The following is a 17,457-nucleotide window of genomic DNA, read 5'->3' on the forward strand; positions in this document are numbered from 1 at the left end:
GTGGAATTGAATTAAAACACTGGTAAAGCAATCTGTTTTCTCTTCTCGGTTACAAATAAGCTCATGGAGCCTGCTGGTGGACTCTCGTAGCTGGAAGAGGGGAGGGGAGAATGAGGTGACATCCACCGAGACCAAGGGTGCTGGGCCCCCGGCAGTCGGTGACGATGGCCGCCACGTCTCCCCGCAGCTCCTGGATAGACAAGGGAACAGACAGAATCGCTCTTTCTGGATGAGGACACACAGGCCGAGTGAGAGGATGGAGAGGATGAAGGGAGGATGCCCACCGGCTCCCCTAATGTGTGCTGGCGGGGCTCCCGCCCAGCCTGGTTCAGAGCAGAGAGACTGGAGGTTGGAGATGTGCTTTGCCGGGTGGGCGGGCGTCTGTAAGGCATTTGCGATCCACTGGTCCATTCATTGAACACGTAGAGTGTGCTGCCAGTGGGCTTATGGGGTATGGACCTGTGATGTGTCCTTTCTCACAAGATTTGATGGCCCAGCAGGAGGTGATCATTATGGAGGTGACAGGCAGTGTGGAAAATATTGTGACTAGAAGCACCAGGGTGTCTACACTTCTCTCCTTAACAACCCACGCCAGTAACTGAGCCCCAGCAGAACTCCTGGACCCTCTCAATCCCTTTTGATTAATATGAATGTTGGTTATCAAGGGCTTATAGCCAACTTGACCGAACCGATAGGTCAATCAATGCATAACTGGTGGGTTATTTTGGGGGGTACGTATGATTCCTCTGGTTCTAGGTTGCTCACCATAACTCCCCAGTTTTGTCTGGGAACAGGAGGAATTGCTGAAACTCAATTCTGTAACCAATTTTCTCATTTGCATGTTGGCTTAGAAAGAGAAGGTAAGAAAGTAAGTTTTAAACTATCTGGAGATTTCAGTGATTCATGCCTTGGTTGGCCTCTCTTTTTGTTTCTGAAGAGGTTTATCTGCCGTTCCCATAATTTGACTCATTATGGAGTAGGTATGTTAACCGTCCTGATGTCTTTGAAAAAACGGAATCAACTTGAGAGTTTTAAAAATTAAACTTGCCATTTGCAGCAACGTGGATGGACTTGGAGGGCATTATGCTAAGTGACATAAGTCATCAGAGAAAGACAAATACTGTATGATCTCACTTACACGTGAAATCTAAAAACTACAACAAACTAGTGAACATAGCATGAAAGAAGCAGACTCACAGACATAGAGAACAAACTAGTCATTACCAGAGGGGAGAGGGAAGCAGGGAGGGGTGACACGGGGTGGGGCAGTGGGAGGCACGAGATACTGGGTGTAAGACAGACTCAAGGATGTATCTATCGCACAACACGGAGAACAGAGGCAATATTTTGTAATACCTGTAAATGGAAAGTAACCTTTAAAATTGTATAAAAATTAATCTTGAAAGATATAAAAATATAAGTTTATGGTAGTAAAATTTAAAAGTCCATATTGAAGAAAAGAAATATAAATATATTTCAACAGAAATCCCATTAACCAAAGATAACCATTGGTAATATTCTGTTATATTTTTACATTGTTTTAAAGTTTACAATTTTCTTCTTAGGCATATATCAGGAAAAATTTTTTCTAGATTAATGTGTGTAATTCAAATTATCTTTTAATGGTTATTGAATTCTACTACATGAATATGCCATAAGTGACTAAACCATGCTCTTATTTGACAATGAAGGTATTTCTATATTTCCATCATAAGCAATGCTACAATTAACATCTTTGCACACATCTTTATTAGGCCTGATTTTTAGAAATAAAATTGCTGCGTCCACGATAGTAACACTCGTAAAGTTTTCGATACATCTTGCCAGATTTTCTTCCAGAAACGTAGCAATTTATGCTCCTGACAGCAGTGTAACAAAGGCTTATTTCAAAAACCCTTGTCAAGACTAGTTTTATCTCTTTTTTTATCTTTACCAATTTGAAATAAGTGCAGCTCATTGTTTTTAATTTAAAATATTTTAAATACTAGGGTGTTTTATGTTAAGGTATAGTTTTTTTTTTTTTTTTTTTTTTTATGTTTTAGGCAGACAGCACAAAGCAGGGGAAGTTAAACATATGCTTTAAGTACTGAGGCTGCATGGGTTTAATTCATGACAGGAAGGAAAGCTTTCTTTGATTTCAGACCGGATAGGAGGTGAGACTCGCTAAGGGTCAGAGTCCTGAAGGTGGAGTGAGGCAGGCGAAAGATCTCCAGCCCTGGTCATTGGCTCTGGGCCTGTGAGCAAGGAATTCTGGAGGGTGAATGAGTCTTTGGCAGATCCTAAGATGAGCTGTCTGGAGATGCCTGGGGAAGGGGAATGAAAGCTGGGGTGGGGGGCGCGGCAGAGACACTGGGACAGAGCCCAACGGGAGATTACAGGAGACGAATGAGGATGTTATGAAACCGCTCAGAAGTGAAGAGCAGAGTGACCCAGAGCCTGTAGCTTTGGTCATTTCACAGCTCTCACCACTGCCCTCCCTCCTTCAACCACGGAGATCTGGGAAGAAAGGACTCACTCACAACTTGCTCTTTTTTCTTATTTCAAAAACGCTATTATTTAAGCATCTTTCAGTAGCCGTTAATGCAGATTTCAGTCTACATACAAGGCACCTAAGATAAAGCACCTGTCCCTTCTGACATAGGAAAGCAAGAAAGCTGACCAGTGAGGGTGAAGAAGGGTACGTTTTCACCCAAGGACACGTGTTGGAGTTAAATGAACACCTGCTATATCCATACCGGGCATTGAGAGAGTCCAGGGGGCGGAGTTTGGTCCATGTGGCTCCTCCCACTGGTCTCAAGTCAGCCTCCATCCTAGAGGGAAAAACAGCTTTCTTCTGGGGAGACTTCTTACCACCAACCCAACTAACAAAGCAACATCCACAGAGAGGCAATTATGGTTGTTCACAGATTCGCAGGTTGGAAAACTCTAGATAAAGCACGGCCAAGAGTAAAGACGTCCCTCCACAAGCCCCTTCATCCTTTATGAAGATGTGTAGGACATAACATAGAAACTGTTGAATGTTCATCTTTGTCTCCTACACTATCTTTTTTTTTTTTTGCGGTACGCGGGCCTCTCACTGCTGTGGCCTCTCCCGTTGCGGAGCACAGGCTCCGGATGCACAGGCTCAGCGGCCATGACTCACGGGCCCAGCCGCTCAGCGGCATGTGGGATCTTCCTGGACCGGGGCACGAACCCGTGTGCCCCTGCATCGGCAGGCGGACTCCCAACCACTGCGCCACCAGGGAAGCCCCCCTTCATCCTTTAATCCAGCGATAAGATCAGCTGGTTGACTGTACATCACGAAGTATCACAGAGACGCTTTACAGGCACGACTCTTCTTTCTCAGGGAAACAGTCCGCGGGATGGGGGGACTGAGGCTGTTACCTAATGTCCTTAATCACATCAAGGTCTGTTAACAACGTTCTCTGAAGTGTTCATGTGCCTATTGCAAAAGTGAAATTTGTTTTCTTGGTGTTTCCTTTCGAATGTTATCAGATCAGAGGGAGGGATTTGCCCTTGAACATCACTCAGATACAGACGATTAGTGGTACAATGGCTCATCATCTCTGTCCCAGGAGAGGGAATTATGGGGGTGTCATATGGTTACACGTTACACCCTCCGTATTTGCCCTCCAAAAGAGGGTGAGGCTCAGAACCAGTTTGGACTTTTGAAAGAAAAAAATAAGAATAAATCTCCCTGGCAGATGGCGTAAATGAATCCAGCAGAAGGTTGTAACTAATGTAAACAATATCTAAATGTTGAATCGTATTTTGGGTACAAGATAAATGAATAATACGAAAGCCTGGACTTCCCTCAGTCTCTTGTTGTCACAAAATGTCCATCTTCTTGTTTGTTTTCACAGAATCAATATTTAGCTTAAAGAGTTGAGACAATTAATTTGGACCAACACCAAAGGCATCTAGCCATAGCACGTTTAAAAACCAAACTTATGATAGTTGAGTTAAAATACAAATATTACTTTTCTCTCCACAAATAATGTCACAAAACCAAATTTCTTACTCATGGTATAAATCAGAAGAAATTTACCATTTGTTAAAGTTTATCCATTCTAACATTAGAAAATACCCACCTTTTAGGAATTTCAACACATGTTGCCAATTTTTTTCTGCTGTGAATTCAATATTCTAATATAATCTGTCATCACTAGAATGACTTCCCTCAGGTCATCTTAGACAAGTTTCTGAAAATCATGAATGAAGATGTTTTGATCTGTTCTTGCATAAATAAGCTCTCTTGTGGCTCAGCCCCAGAAAGAAAATGATATTAATGTGGAATTATTAGATTAAGTGAGTTTACTGGTTCCAGAGCAATTTTCTTGATGGACATAGAATTTCTTTTGTTTGTTCCAATATGTTATTTAAGGCGAACTCTAACCTTAACTTCATTCTGGTCTGACTTATTCATTATGAACTGTACCTGGACCAGATGACTTCTGTTAAGAGGATTATCTTCTATTACTAGTACTGGTGTTAAAAAGAAATGGTTTAGAGAGAGATAGAAGAAACAGTAAAGTAGCACTGGGACTATCACAGATAAAACAATTACGAACATTCACGTACAAAGATTCTCACGGACATAACGCTTTCACTTCTCTTGGGTCAATACCTAGGAGTGAGAAGGCTGCTACTAACAGATTTAAATGTTTAGCTCTGTACTAATCCTCTCCTATTAGAATGTCTGGAAATTGAACCCTTCTCTGTATGGCCAGTCGGATGATTTTAGGCAGAAAGTTTCTATAGAGATTGTCCTAGGCTCACAGGATGACCTTAGCAATACTTTTGACAAGAGCAATGAATTTAAAAAAGTCTGTGTGGCTTCTGAGGATTTTATTTAAAAAGAGAGAATTAATGTTGCCTGTAACATCTATAATTTTCAAATAATATTTTCAATAGCATAAAATTATCATAATGAGATGCTATTAACCAGAATTTATACTAGTGATTGTAATAAACACAAATTAATAGGTCAGAAGTTTAATTGATACAGGAAAGTAATATTATGAAGGTGATGGAAGGGGATGTAAAAGACAGATAGTTGAAAGAAGATGAAAGAGGTTAAAAAGGATGCCTGAACTGTCATTTAAGCACATTTCTTTATAGATAATACCTGTGCCTCTAACCAGTTCCTTCCCATCCGCCTATAATCACGTTCAAGTCTTTTCCCTGAGAAAGGAAACAAAAGGACACCTCGCACCTGCCCTTCCCGTGGTGGCCTGTCCCCTTTCCTTCTGTCTTGCACCCGACACTGCAGAGCCAGTTCTCTGGGAAGGTCCCATGTGCCTGCAGGTGGCCTCTTGGGGAGGATGGGTTTCCATCATCGCCTCATAAGACCTGTTTACGCATCTTGTGCTTCCTGCTTAGATGCCAGCTTCCCTGAATTCTGGGCCACTGCTCCCGGCCCAGCCCTTCTCCTGCATCCTCACCTTTTGGGTGGACCCCTCCCCTCCATCCCATCAATGACACCGTCCTCGCCACGCTTTGCTCTCTGTACACACTTGCTTTGCGGCCGCGGCGAGGACTTCAGCTTCCCTTGAGTGAATTACAGACACAGGAGCCCCTTGAATGGGATGAATTAGGAGAAGGCAGCCTTCCCATCCAGAGGCACCGTCGAGCCTAGGGTGCACGGCTCCCCAGAATCCGCACCCTCAGGCGCCGCCCTGTGGGCACCCGTTTCCGGCTCAGGGTGACTCTTTGCTTCCTGAGGGTTTTCACTGTTTCGGGAAATGCAGCTTAACACGTATCTCTGCACGGCGGGTCTCCTCCTTTAACTCACCACCCCTTCATTCTGCTCTGGTAGATGAGACCAGCGTCTGTAATTACAAACAAGATTCACCTCCAACTGGCATGTTTTCTGAGAGCAGCAGGAAGCACAAAATTACTTACAGTAATGTTTTCTGGATAAAATTACACGGTTTTTTTTCTTCAGAGTCGTTTATCAGAAAGGTTTTAACTGATGTGATCTTCCCACTCATCTCTCCAGCTATAAAATTTTAATACAAATATATGTGTTCATTTATGTTAGGAAACTTCTTGGAGAAATATTTGGGAGAAGGTGAGAAGGAATTTGCTGCCACCAGGAAATGGCCGCTGATGAATGTGTCCATTTAAAGATCAACATTTCATAAAATCTCTTTGTAACATTTCTTTGTATTTCCTAATTTCCAGTGCACTTTTGTCTATGTTTACTTGCTAATGTATTTGTGTGCCAGTGAAGAATAATTTGCAAGAAGAAATACAACCCAATATTAAATAATAACCAACATCATCACTGCTATTTCCACCAGAGGTCAGACCAAATAAACGTGGCAGAGACTTTGCTCCTGTGTCCTTCATGAAATATAATAAAGCCGAGCTATTTCCAATGCATATTAAACACATGCCTGTATTTCTCCTAGCTTTTCCACGGAGCCAAGAGAGAATATGTCTAGTACTGTAAATTATATAGTTGAAATCGTATCTGTTTATTACTCTGACTTTTAAACGAAAAGTTTATGAATTAGTAATGAAATTGTAAGCATTTGTAATGCTATATTCCTTACCCAATTGTTGCTAAAGCGACTCATAAAGATAGATGAAGTTTCATATATATTTGAAAAAGACATACAACGTGAATCAGTGAAAGGGATTTTGCTCGAGATTCTTTTATAATAACTAGCCTGCCTTACCCCTTAGTAATGAGAATATTTTATACATTATAGTATCTTCTTTACAGGATATGTTAGAAATAGACTCACAGACATAGAGGACAGACTTGTGGTCACCAAGGGGGAGGGGGGTGGGGGAGGGAGGGAGTGGGAGTTTGGGGTGTGCAGATGGAAATAACAGCAAGGTCCTACTGTGTAGCACAGGGAACTCTATTCAGTATCTTGTGATAAACCATAATGGAAAAGAATGTTAAAAAGAATATATATGTGTGTGTGTGTGTGTGTGTGTGTGTGTGTGTAACTGGTCACTTTGCTGTCCAGCAGAAACTAACACAACATTGTGAATCAACCGTACTTCAATATAATTTTTTTTTTTTTTTTTTGTGGTACGCGGGCCTCTCACTGTTGTGGCCTCTCCCACTGCGGAGCACAGGCTCCGGACGCGCAGGCTCAGCGGCCATGGCTCACGGGCCCAGCCGCTCCGCGGCATGTGGGATCTTCCCGGACCGGGGCATGAACCCGCGTCCCCTGCATCGGCAGGCGGACTCTCAACCACTGTGCCACCAGGGAAGCCCAATATAATTTTTTTAAAAAGAGCTTTGTTCAACATTAAAGCTCAGTAAGATCCTCACATGTACCAGGAGGATCTCCCTGCAGCGCAGCCCACTTCCCCAGCCACATCCTACCCTTGAACCTTTGCTATGAAGCAGGAGGGGACAGGTCTGGGGGCAAGAGGACCCGGCTTTGATTCGGGAACTGTGTGATCTCAGGTGAGCTCAGTAATGTCTCTGGAGTCATGGCTGAGGTTCACAGTGGGATTCAGCCACGTGGACCAGGGCCACAGCTGCGAGGGCTCTGCGGGGTCACCCGGATCCGTGCAAGCAGGAATTCATAGAGAGAGAGGCCATCAGAATGCGGTCCCTCTGGGGATCCTCGTACATATTGGAGAAGCTGCTGGAATGCCTATAGCTTACGGGGTAGAGACTTGGTTTGCAATTTCCTCTAATACCCAAGTGACTCAGAAGCTAGAACTTGAAGACATTATAATACAAGTACTGCTGCCCAGAGCTAATATTTTGTCTTGTGCAAGACGGTTAAGTTAAACAGATCTTACAGGTGGAACACCATTAGCTCCTTGGATCCCATCTCCCGAGTGTCACGGATGTGCTGTGACCACTTCCTGCGGACCCCAGCCTCTCCCCGTTCTGAGTCTTCCTCCGTCCCGCTCTCATTGCCTCTTGTTACCGTACCTTTCCTCCAGGTGCTGCCCCTGTGTTACCGTCTGCACTAGTCAAATCCGACCGTTCACTGTCCGGCCCCCGGCCCCATCCTGCGCTTCGTGTGCTTCCTTCCTCTTTTCCTGCCGTTTCCTTTGCACAGGTGTCCATCTCCCATCTCTTTCCCGTGATTCTGTCCATCCTTCAAGTCCCAGCTCAGATATTACTGCCTGGAAGGGAGGGCCTGGGGGGTGCACCCGGGCCCAAGCACCAACACCCCTTCCCCAGTTTCTGGGAGGGGGTGCCCTTCCTGGAGGGAGCCCCCTGGGCCAGGCCACTCCCGACAGGCTGCTAGGTCTCAGGACTCATCTGTGGGTCCGAGGCGGGTCTTGAAGGCCCAGACCCCTTGCTTCAAAGTGGACCACCTCTGCAGGGGCATCCCAGCCTCAGAGCCCCCCTTAGGCTTGGCTAAGGTCTCTGCAGTGACTGCATCACTGCTCAGCCCCTCCCTCTGCCCCGTCCTGTTTCCACAGGGCCTGATCCTAAGGGCACCTCCCACTAAATTTCCCCCATGCAACTTCCACCTCAATGCCTCCTTCCTGGGACCTCGCCTCTTCCTCCTTGCATGCCCCTGGACTGTGTCCGCAGTGAAGGTGCTGAGATCGCACTGGCTGATGGACAGAGTAGAGGCTCTGAGCCCCGCCCTCTGTCAAAGCCCAGCAGCCAAAGGGGTCCAGCGTGGGCCTCAGGCTCATGACAGTGACTCTGGGCTCTTGAGAGGATGTATGCAGGAGACCGGCCCTTTTATTCCTGGGTGGGAAGGCAACACATACTGAATCAGATCAAAGCCCGGCCCGAGAGCGTGGATGAAACAGAGGCCAAGGAAGGTTACAAAGTTCCCCGAGATCACACAGCTCGGCGGGTAACAGAGCTGGAGCTGCAGGCCGTCCCGGTCTCGTTAGGGACAACTGCCCCCGAGTCACGAGCCTGTGACTCCAAGTCTCTGAAATCTTGATTCCGGCAGAATTATTATAGAAAACAATTTCCTAAAAATGAGAGCAAATCAGGTCTAGCTCCACCTTGGACTTCACGTTTGAAGCCCTACTTCACCCCTGAGCTGAAGTCCCACCTTCTTTGTTGAAGCCGCCGGTGGTCTTCTCGTGGTCCCCACTTTCCCTTTCACAGTTTCATCGACTTCTCTCCGGAACCTGGGCCCTTTTGGGGTGGTCTCTACCTGCAGCTCTGGGAATTTTCTTTGAAGCTGGGGTGTGACTGTCCCAGGCATCACTGGGAGTGTCAGGCATCCCTGGGCTGCAGGGCGGAGCTGGGATGAGGGCTGTGACGCGGGAGGAATGGAGAGTCGGTGTAATAGAGTCCAGGTTTCTGTCCCCAGCGTTACGACACCAAACCCCGATTAGAGCTCTGCACGGACCTGCTGAAGCCGGCGGGGTCGTGTGGCTGGAACACATCCCGGGTGGACTCCGCTCCGGACAGACACCGAGTCAGCTTCCTGGAGCCCAGCACCTCCTCCTCTCTCTATCCTGCAGCCTCTCAGAGACGAGGTTACGTCTGCTCGACAGCTTCGGGGATCAACCGTCCTTGGCGGATTCTCCCATGGTTCCAGGGGGCACAGTGTGGAGGGCAGAGGGCCCTTCCTTCCGGCTTGAGAGGATGCCCTGCAGGGGATCCCCCCCGGAGGAAGATGCGCAGGAGGTGATGTCTGTCGGGTGATCTTTGGGAGAGACAGGACGTGCCCCACTAGGACTGCTCCTTATGCTTTTTATCTGGTCACTTCTTTGGATTCCCCAAAGTTAAAAAAATGTAGAGTTTATTACCAGTTTTTTTGTTTGTTTTAATTTTTTGGCCACACAGCGCGGCAAGTGGGATTTAGTTCCCCTACCAGGGAATGAACCCGTGCCCCCTTGCCGTGGAAGTGCGGAGTCTTAACCGCTGGACCACCAGGGAAGTCCCTATTACCAGTACTTTTAGAAAAAGACTTCAAATATTTTAGGGGCTATTAAAGGACATTATTAAGAGAAAATTTTCTGGGTCTATAAAAGAGGCTGGAGATGAATTGAGTATAAATAGACGGACCAGAGCTTTTGACCAAATTCAATCAGAGAATAAGTTGGACTAATCTTCAAATAGAATATTGTGTAGGTTTGACTGGAAAAGAGTCATGACTGCAGAAGAGATGGAGGAAAAACAAATTAAAATGAGTTGTTGAAAGCTGTCATGGTCTGTGAAATCCATGTAAACTGGCCCCCCTGTTAGTGAGTTCCTCCCTACAGATCCTGTAAACCAGACCTTCTCCTAAAGAGTCAGGTGTCTCTCTGTGACAGACGCATGTTGAGCGCTAACCAAATCAGGTGTTGGAGGAATCAAGTGCAGAAACAGCCTCACAATCCTGAGGGAACATTCAGGAAAAAGATGCACATGATGATAGGAAATGAATTTGGAATCAAGAGCGTCGTGGGAAATGCACATAATTCAGTCATAGGAACAGAGGCTAAAAAAGGCTATTGAAACCTTGATTCACTCATTGTGCAGGGCCAGATCCAAGTGTAATTGCAGGGGAGAAATTAGCATTCCATTATGGCGTAGCGGTTTTGAAAAACTGTGTCTTGGCCAATTTGTTTCTCTAAATCTGTATAACATTATAGAACTTGAGTCAGGCGATAACATTTTTCTGGCTCTGCCTACGTAGTGCCAAAACCGCTAGATGCAAAGTAGAAGAACTGCATTCATACAGATGCAGATGTTATTAGCTCCACACCAAATACCTCACCTACAGTTTTTGTTATTATGAATCATAGTTTACAGGCTTTGGGTGAAAAAAAACCCCCAGTGATTTGCCTGTTAGGTAGGATTTTTCAAGGTGGAGTGTAGAGGGTGACAGTCCTGGCTCTGGGTTACCTGTGGGAATTTTAGGATTGGGGTCTTTTAGGAACCACTCTTTAAGCCCCTCAAATTCAGTCATATACATAAATGCATATAAACTTTGGGCATATGCAATCCTTTTAAGGAAGAGTCCAAGAATTGCAAACTTCTATTTTTCAGGAAGAAGAAAGACTTACCAGAGTTATAAAAATAATAAATAAAAAGTATTTTTAAAATAATGATTTTTAAAATTGCATTGAGAGGAATGCTATTATTTGAAGAACACTCACCCAATTCTACCCTGGATAAATGAGTCACAGGTAATGCTCTACGTCAAGTGGACTCAGAGGTAGAGGATGAGAGATGAGTACCTCAACATCCATTCTGTTCCCACTGAGTAACAGAACCCTGAACTCCAATTTTTGGCTACATACATTGTTATCCAAAATAAAAGATTTTGTCTAGAGTTAGCTAAGTCCACGTGACTAATTCTGGCCAATGAAAGTAAGTACCCTCAAAGTTCATTACAGCACTATTTACAATAGCCAGGACATGGAAACAACCTAAATGTCCAACGATAGATGAATGGATAAAGAAGATGTGGTACATATATACAATGGAATATTACACAGCCATAAAAAGGAACGAAATTGGGTCATTTGTAGAGATGTGGTTGGACCTAGAGTCTGTCATACAGTGAAGTAAACCAGAAAGAGAAAAACAAGTATCGTATATTAACGCGTATATGTGGAATCCAGAAAAATGGTACAGATGAACCTATTTGTAGGACAGGAATAGAGACGTAGACATAGAGAACGGACATGTGGACACAGAGGGGAAAGGGGAGGGTGGGACGAATTGGGGGATTAGGTTTTACATAAATACACTACCATGTGTAAAATAGGTAGCTAGTGGGAACCTGCTCTATAGCACAGGGAGCTCAGCTCAGTGCTCTGTGATGACCTAGATTGGGGCGGGGGGAGCGGGTTCACAAGAGGGAGGGGATATAGGTATACAAATAGCTGATTCACTTCATTGTACAGCAGAAACTAACACGACACTGTAAAGCAACTTTACTCCAATAAAAAAATAAATAAAAATATTTGCTAACAGGAAAAAAAAAAAAAGAAAGTACAAGTGTTATATGTGGTGCATGGGATGGGTGGTTAAAGGGATCTGCTAAGCTTTGTGGGTCCCTTTTTTGCTCTTTTGTCATTCTTTCCAACCTTCTTTTAGTCTAGGATGCAGGTGAGATGGCTGGAGCTCTAGCAGCCATCCTGGCTCATGTGATGACCCTGAGGATGCAACCTAGTGATAGAATGAGAGCTCAGAAAGACAGATGAAACTAGAGCCACATTAGACTGCCTGCTATTCAGCTTCCTGAATAAAGAGAGAAAGCGAGAGAGAGAGAGAGAGAGAAACCTTTCTATCACTTGTATTAGGGTTTTACTGTTATGCTCAGATGAACCAAATCTATCTAATATAACTACTCTTTTTTCTATTAAGTTAGAAAAGCTCTGACATAATTATAGGTCATTACGATGAAGGCAACTGCTTCGTGGCTCTGGCAGGAAGTTGGATTGAACTTGGATTGAACATGGACGCAGAAACAATCCTGAGATTTCTCATTTCTTACTAGTTTCAATGCTTCAAAGGTATCCCTGCGACAAATACCTCACCCTTGAACACTGAGCGATTGAATGTTAACTCGGACGATAGCCGGGAATGGCTTCCTAACCCCTTCCTTGCTTGTATGTGTCTCTGAAAGCATTCTGGAATGTACTTGATCTTAGCATAGTTGATTCTACTCTTTGAAATGTTTCCTTGAACTTGGTCTCCTCCCAATTTCCTTCTCGGTCACCTTTGCTCAGGACCTCACCGTCTGCTCAGCTTTGCAAGCGCCTTGGCATCTTCCCACATCTGCCCCACCGTCTACTTCCCACCCCGACCCCTCCCCTGTCCCCAGATCTGGGATTTTTCTCAATCAAGGATCAGGTTCAGGGTAGCGAGGTGGGAGCACCGTGGTGTTTGGAATCAGACAGACCTGGGTGTAAATTCTAGCGGTTCCATCGCCAGTTGGGTCATCGGGGACAAGTTATTTCACTTTTTGGAGGCTTCAATAAAATAAAAATACAGCGGCCATGCCTCGTGGTGGAAGATGTCCTCAGGTCACACAGTTCAGCAACTGGCAGCTCTGGTTTTCCTTAGATATCCCTCCCGTGTGTTCTGCCCCAGGCCTCTGCGCATCACTTCCACCGCACTCAAGGCTTACCTGTGGATCTGCTAAGGGCGAGGGCGGGGGTGGCGGGTGCGTTCTCATTAGCCCTTTTCACGGTGTCCAGGCTGACGTCGTTGCCACTGGTAGGTAACCGGCTTGTGCCTACCAGGTTCTGAGAACATGCTGTGTCGCCACACCAAGGAGCGCGTGCTGACACTGGCCACCTGGTCCCCACACGTTTCCTGAGGCCGTCCCTGTCAGCTCTAGGGCCCTGGGATTCCTTAAGTCCGCAGTAGAATCGCTGCATCTTTACCTTGGTGAGCAGAAACTACCCCCATGGTTTACCATATAAATCAACACGGCCTTCCCGTTGCAGGGCCTTTAGGCACATGGCTTTACCAGTCCAGGGAGTGCTGCCCAGGACGGTAAAGCTGCAGATCACCACCTTGCTCGTTTCAGGAACCACCCCCCCCCATATCCACTTACATGAATATTGGCCAATCAACCTCAGTATCCGTTTACCCTCCCCTTCTAACCACGGAAAGATCTGCCCTAAACGAGTAACAGCCACCTTCCCCTTCCCTTTCAGGAGCAGATGAGCTCCTGCTGTGGGAACAATAAACTCAGATTCCTTTCCCACAGATGATCACCCTTGCTTAAAAGAAAAGAGATACACACGATATTTTTTGGTCCTCTAACTCCGGATCGGTTTCCTAAGCTTCTAATTCAGCATCATACGCAGATATGTACTAAAAAAATTATTCCAACTATCACTGTGATCTTTTAAAACAGAATTTGCTTCTGTAGATTGGTAATTGGTTTTAAAAAAGCAAAAATGAGTAGATTTCCCGGTTATGTGACCGTATTTGACATAGTTACAGATTTAATGGTGCGATTAGCCACTTCGGTTTTTTACCTGAACACGTAAAGCTTATGTTCTCAGATGTTTTCATAATTTGTTCTCAGATGGTTTCATAATTTGGCAATTTCTCCCTCAAAAAAGCAAAAAAGGGAGAAAAAAGGCCTTGTGATTTCTAAGCTGCAGAAATTCACTCAGTTTTTCTTCTTGAAAACTCTCAGGCCTCTTATAGAAGGAACGGTCAGATAACCCCTTCCAAGAGAAGTAGTGAGAGCCACACGTGGACTTTACATTTTCTAGCAGTTACATTGAAAATAAGTACAACGAAAGGAAAATTAATTTTAAAACTCTATTTTATTCAAGCTACCATATCTAGCCTGGTTTTAGGTTTCCCTGTGGCACCAGCCAGCACTCATGCGGGCCGCTCCTGTTCAGGACACGGGAGGAGGGGCAGGTGGGCGAGGGCGGCAGGAAGGACGGGTGTGGACAAGCGCGTTCTCTGGGGACTAGAAAGGGGCGCCGCGGCCGGCTGGCCTCAGCTGAGCTCACGCGGCTCGGCCACCGCGTGACTCCTTTTCAAAGTGCGTGATGAGTATAGTAATCCAGAGCTCTCGGAACTGTGGTGAGAATTAAATCGAGTGTTCATGGCACTTAGGAAACTCCTGGTGAACATTAAGCACTGAACACACGTTAAAACAGACACGTGTGCGTGCGTGCGCACACACGCACGCACGCACACCTCTTTTTAAATCCTCATGGGTGCTTGGCGGGACCCGTGGGAACCAGTCAAACTCTGGGCTCGTCCAGGCCCAGGAATTAGCTTCCGTTTTTGCCCATGAGGAATTTGCGTGCACTTTTCATTTACTTTTTCTTTTTTTTTTTTGCGGTACGCGGGCCTCTCACTGTTTTGGCCTCTCCTGTTGCGGAGCACAGGCTCCGGACGCGCAGGCTCAGTGGCCATGGCTCACGGGCCCAGCCGCTCCGCGGCATGCGGGATCTTCCCGGACCGGGGCACGAACCCGTGTCCCCTGCATCGGCAGGCGGACTCTCAACCACTGCGCCACCAGGGAAGCCCTTTTCATTTACTTTTAAAAAACCATATGATACGAGGGATGGCTCATTTTCTATCCTTTTTCTTCTCTCTTCCTCTCCTCCATCCTTCCCTTCTCCCTCCCCTGCTTCTGCTCATTATTTACGTTTTTGCCATGGACCCAGGTGATTCTCTGGAGACAAAGGGCATGTGGGGAGAGCAGAAGCATTTGGTTTTCCTCTGTGTTCACAGAAGCGCCCAAGAGGGTTGTTGGCAAGGCTCGGAGTTAAGCTTTCAGATTTGTGATGAGTCTAATCGAGCCACCGATTTATCCACTCACGGAAAGACGGGAGCTGTAGGTGTAACTCGTGGCGACGCAGGAACTCCTTGGGTCTGTCCAGTGCTGCACCCACAGACAGCACAAAGCTTGGTTAATGTAACCCTGGCAGTCCCCTGAGGAAGGTGCTGCGTGGTTTGAGGAGGGCTCTGCCTGGGATGGTGGGATTGGCCCCTGGGGGTTTTCCCCACGTGCAGGTTTGGAAGAGATACTCCCAGCAGAGAGCATCTCCAAGAGTTAACGGTCATTTCGGGGCGTCTGTTGTCCTGGAAGGGTGTCTCCAGCGAGAGCACGCTGAGTCCTTCCCGATCGGATACGTGTATTGTTGAGAAGCTGCTGAACAAGTACTGAAGATATTTAAACTTTTCCGTCCCGGGCAAGGATTTCCCTGAGTGGCAAAGGCATGTCAGGGAGACACCAGTGGTCCAGGTGTGTCAGAGCCCAGCACAGCCAGTGGTGGGCGTGGAAGCTGCTGGTCCTCTGGGTCTTGGGCCTTATTTTTGGAATTCAAGGACTCTAGTCTTGGGGAGGAATGTTCACAATGATTTCCAGTGGCTAGAAGTTTGATCCTTTAAAAGCATTGTTAGTGTCCTGTCCCCGGAGTGCCATTCTTACTTCAAAACATCTACAACATCTACCCCTTTCCCCCAGTCCCGGATCTCATTCCAAACTGAATTAGGTAATCAGTCGCAGAAGGAAAATGACTGCATTTATATGTGATAAATACATATCTGAGGGGGAAACTCTGAAACAGCAGCTGTTTCTTAAGAGCAGGAAATTCACATTCTCCTTATGTTTTTGCATATTTAGTAACTGGTAAAGGTCGGTACAAAGTGTCCTTCTACTTGTCAGAGGCCAATGCAAAGCTGTCAGGCATACACAAAGCAGCTTATGACCGAACACGATAATCATGTTGTTTCGCCTTAAAAACAACAACAAAAAATGAGTTCTTTCCATTTTCCTTATTTTGGGGGCAGCAATGACCCGTATCAAGATTTTCAATCCCAGTTCGTCAAATCGATGATTAGGGTGTCACATTTGCATGATGTGCCGGTACAAGAAAAGCACATCGTAACAATGTGGCTAAAATGTGAAAGTGATGCTTCTTTGAACAACTTTATCCGGACTGGTGATTGAACTGGCCCCTCCTGCCCGCGGGCTGTAATCTGAGGCAGGTTGGGATGTTGGCCGGGGAGTTGGGGGTTGGCTAGACGGTGCTGGTGGCCTGCAGAAGGGGCAGGAGCTTCTCGGGGGGTCAGAACTGGGTTGAATCCTGACCTTGGACTTATCTCTGGGGTGTCAGGCAAATTCTCCACTCTCCAAGTCTCACGATGCTGGTGGGAACACTCCGTTGTGTTGTGTCTGGGAAGCTAAGAGATTCAGGAGCTCAGGACACCAGGAGGTACTGCTGTCACATCAAGATTTAGGGATATTCCATGTGTCTGGGCCCAACAAAAATGTTTGTTTGTTTGTTTGTTTTTTTATATTCAATATTGGAAACTGCATAGCAGTATTTACTATAGCTGGCCCTAAAATTCCATTCTTAGTTTTAGGCCTAATAGAAATGAGTGAGGATCAACAGATATCTTTTTCTTTTTAATTTTTATTGGAGTATATTTGCTTTACAATGTTGTGTTAGTTTCTACTGCACAGCAAAGTGAATTAGCTATATGTATACATATATCCCTTCTTTTTTGGATTTCCTTCCCATAACAGATATCTTAACCTTGACTAATTCTTGTTTTCTTTCTTGCAGGTGAGACGGCATCTAACAGGTGAGTAGACAGGTCCCCATGGGTTAGATCTTAAAACCAGTGGAAAGTGTTCAATCTGGCTGTGCCTTTTCCCAGTTTTCTGGTGTTGGGCAGCTTACTAACTTTTCTGAGCAGCAGTTTCTCCATCAGTATCACTGATATGATATTTACTACATAAACGTGTTTGAGGATTTCAGGAGCTGAAGCATCCAGGCATCGTTGATGGGGTCTGACAGTGCAGACAGTGATTAGCCAATTAAATCTGCTTGCTTTGTAATTAGCTGCTAAATAAAGAGAGGAAATAGCAGGGTACTATTCCCAGACCACAATACGATGGATGTAATGTGTGGAAAGAGATGTAGAAAACATGAGTTTTAAGAAGATTAGTAAAATATTTATGCACCATGGCAAGTTAATTTTTAAAACTTTTTCTAGGGAGGCAAATCAAGGAATCATTTACCCTCTTCTTTTCACTCAAAACGTGGTTCCAGTAGAAG

The sequence above is a fragment of the Globicephala melas genome, chromosome 17, assembly GCF_963455315.2.
Source record: "Globicephala melas chromosome 17, mGloMel1.2, whole genome shotgun sequence".
NCBI classification, from domain to species: domain Eukaryota; kingdom Metazoa; phylum Chordata; class Mammalia; order Artiodactyla; family Delphinidae; genus Globicephala; species Globicephala melas.